Source organism: Enhydra lutris, unplaced genomic scaffold (assembly GCF_002288905.1).
Source record: "Enhydra lutris kenyoni isolate GAN:26980312 unplaced genomic scaffold, ASM228890v2 scaffoldscaffold48, whole genome shotgun sequence".
NCBI classification, from domain to species: Eukaryota; Metazoa; Chordata; class Mammalia; order Carnivora; family Mustelidae; genus Enhydra; species Enhydra lutris.
Window position 1 is genome coordinate 18,515,885 of NW_019154132.1, and position 4,171 is coordinate 18,520,055.

Genomic DNA, 4,171 nt, shown 5'->3' on the forward strand with positions numbered 1-4,171 from the left:
AACACTGGTTTCATAACAATCCTATCAAATTCAAAGAAAAATATAAAACTGTTTTTCTGCTTCATTATAAATCAAATTCTTACTGGAATTCAAGGGAGTTTTTCTTTCAATTTTCTTTTCCTTTATCTAAAAAGATTTTTTTCTTTAGTCCAGGATTGGGACTAGAGGGTAAGTGATTACATATACATACATACACACGCATATATAACAGATAGCTGGGGTGATCTGTTATTCTGGAAGTTTTGAAAGGGAGATGTTTATTTAGCTCTTCAATGGCCTCCTCCACTCTGGTAAAACTACTTCTCCTTCTGACCTGAAATCCAACCACTTGGGAACACACAATTAATTAGATAACAATTGTGAGGTACGAAAATGTACTTAAGATATACTAGAAATACTCATTTCAACCACTTAGACATATTGGCCATTTTGTCATTTTGATCAATGTTTTCTACCCAGTTTGTGTCCAATCAGAATATTCCTGCTGCTCAGGTTCAGGATCTGATTTGTGGTGGGCAGCTAGAGCTGTACACCATCGGCTCCTCTCCTCTGGATGAGGCACATGCCCCCCTCCAGCATCTAACTGTAGCACAAAAGGAGGATGTGATCTGGTAACAATACAACCAAATATAATTACCTACAATCTTTAGGATCATGCTTTCCACATTTAGTACAAACTCGTTTTTAGTATGTCATTCTACACGGTGGGATAGATGGTGGGGGTGTTTAGATATATAGGGAAAAGCCGGAACCAATTTGGGGTGAGGACAGCTGGGGTTAATTCAGAATTATATATCTGGGAAAAAAATCATCTTCATCTGCAGTTTGAGGATAAAGGGAAAGGAGTAAACAAACTCTTCAGGGAGCATCTTTGTACATGCAGAATCAAAAAAGAAAGCCAATTTTCTGTCCTTTAGAACAATCCCTTCATCCTAGCAGGTAGGAAGTTCAAGTTTGCATAAAGTGTTTAATTTCTCAATGGTATTCTCATGGCTCATGTTCTTTTCCTTTGCCACGACATACTCTTGCTTTAGTCACTTAAGTGTATTTCTATCCAGGTTTGGACTCGCCACCCTCCTCTACGTATACATTTCATGATCTGTTTCTCAGAGCACTGTGGCCCGGTGTGGAGGGGAGTGGTCATATGACGGCTCATGAAAATAACATGATGTTCTCATTCAGGGGACACTGTATTTAAATATCCTGATTCAATGAAGAGCAAAGATATGTAACAAATCACTCCTCCTTCAGTAATATTGACTTCTCAACCCCAGAGTTTTGAAATTCCTGTAAGAGTAAAATAAAATTGAAGACCGTAAAATTCCTATAAGAAAACATAGGTGGCAAGCTCCTTGGCAATGACTTTCTGGATTTGATCCCAAAAGCAAAAATAAATGAGTGGGGCTATATCAAACTAAAAATCTTCTGCACAGCAAAGGAAACTATCAACAAAATGAAAAGGCAACCTACCAAATGAAAGGCAAATATTTGCAAATCATATATCTGATAAAGTGTAGGGAGTTAATATTCAAAATATGTAAAGAATTTATACAACTCAGTAGTAAAAAAGAATTCTATTAAAACATGGGATGAAAAAAAAACACCAAAATATGGGATGAGTATCTGAATAGACATTTTTTTCCAAAGAAGACATCCTAATACCCAACAGATACATGAAAAGGAGCTCAACATCACTAATCATCAGGGGAATGCAAATCAAAACCAGTGAGATATCACTTCACACCTGTTAGAATGGTTATTATCAAAAAGATAAGTGATAATAAGTATTGGCAAGGATGTGGAGAAAAGGGAACAATTGTGAACTGTTGGTGGAATGTAAATTGGTACAGTCACTATGAAAACCAGTATGGAATTTCCTCAAAAAACTAAAAATAGAAATACCATATGATCCACCAATTCCTCTTCCAGGAATACACCCAAAGGAAATGAAGTCACTCTCTCAAAGAGATATCTGCATTACCATGTTCATTTCAACATTATTTACAAAAGTGAAGACATGGAAATAAGTTTCCACTGATGGGTAAGTGGATAAAGAAAATGTGATATATATATGCATATAGGTATGCATATATATATCACATATATATCACATATTCATATATATGAATATTATTCAGCTATAAAATAGAAGAAAATGCTGAAAATGCTGCTACTTGGGACAACATGGATGGGCCTTGAGGGAATTATGCTAAGTGAGATAAGTCTGAGAAAGACAAATATTGTATTATCTTACTTAAATGCGAAATCTAAGAAAACCAAATTCAAAGAAACAGAGGGTAAATTGGTGGTTGCCAGAGGTGGGGGTTTGGGAGAAAGGGAAATGGGTGGAGGTAGTCAGAAGGCACAAACTTCCACTTATAAACAAATTCTGGAACTATAAAGTACAGCATCGTGACTGTAGTTAATGATGCTGTTTAGTATATTTCAAAGTTGTTAGAAGAGTAGGACTTAAAAATTCTCATCTCAAGAAAAAATATAATGTGAGATGATGAGTATGAGTCAAACTTATTGCCGTAGTCATTTTGCAATGTATACTTTATCTACAATAATCATTGGGTACATATATCAAATCATTATGTTATACACCGTCAATTAATACAATGTTATATGTCAACTCTAGCTCAGTAAAACCGGGGAAAAAAGACTACAGGCAGACAAGTCACAAAGGCATAGACCTCCCTTTTCCTGTCTTTCTGTATTTTATGCGGTATAAATTTCTTTACTACAGAAATCACTCCTTTGGAATTACTGCCTGCTTATCAGTAGCCCAGAAATTCAGAATACAGATTTCAGTTTTAAAGTTTGAACTGCTTCTTTAAGTTTTAAAGGTACTGAGACTGATTACTGTATCATAATGCTGGAACATTCCACTTAGAATCAAATGCCCTACACTGACAGTTCTCCTTTTCTTCATCATTCTGACTACCTTAATGATCCATCCAAAAATCAAACTAATGTGTATGGTGTCAGGTCACAGCAGGCTTCATACCTTCCCATGATTCTTCTGCTGTAATTTTTATTAAGGACCATTGTGACTCTCTACTGAAGGAGTTCCTGAGATTTTATGAGAGTTTTGTTTGGAAAAGGGAAAATAGAACCCAAAAGGCAAAGAAGTCTTTTATGAAGTTGGTGGAGCAATGGGGCATAGCTGAGTATGCATGCTCTTCATATAACCTTCACATTTCATTCCCCATCCCACACTTCCTACTCACAAAGTGAGCTCTACCACTGTGACTCCTATCTTTGACTCTTGATGCTTCCTATGAAAATTTGGAGAAAATGTGTTGATTACTTTGCGAAAGACTTTGACAGATCCACTTCCATTGGTTTCCATGAATTTTGAGAATGAGCTCTCCAAAACCCTAAAGCGGGGATTACTATTTTATGAGACCAGTCTCGAGACTGTCCCAAATCTTAGGAAATTTATGTAATCTCCAAATCTGTACCTGCTGTCTTGAATGGTGTTAGATGATTGTGCCTTTTAGGAAGGGTTTGGAGCTTGTTGAATGGTATGTGGTGTGTCCAGAGCTGGGGAATCATTAGAAGTTACCACCATTCTTTGATTTAACAAACATTTATTGAGTATCTGCATGATTGAGGCACTGGGGGAGATAGAAATGTGACAGTTTTTTTTTTTTTTTAAAAGCTGATACTATTAAATGACTAACATGTACCATATTTTACATACATTATCCCAACTAATTCTTATGACAGCATTTTGAACTTGGGCATATTATTTATGTTTCTCAGATAAAGACAAAGGCTTGACAAATTTAAGAAACTTGCTCAAGATCCTTCAGTTGGCAAGTAGTAGAGACAGAGCTGTCTGACTCCATAATATAAAGTCAGCATAGTGTAGATGGAAAGGCAATTACTTGGACAACTAGAATTCAAGGCAATATGTGATAATTGTAGTAAGAAGAGAACATTTAAAAATGTCATAAGAGGGGAAACTGGCCGGCTCAGCTGGAAGAGGGTACAACTCTTGATCTTGGGGGTCATGAGTTTGAGCCCCACGTTGGGTGTAGAGATTACTTAAATAAATTTTTTAAAATGCCATAAGAATTTTCAGTTAAGAGATAAGAACTTGATTCCCCTGCCACACACACACACACACACACACACACACACACACACACACACACACACA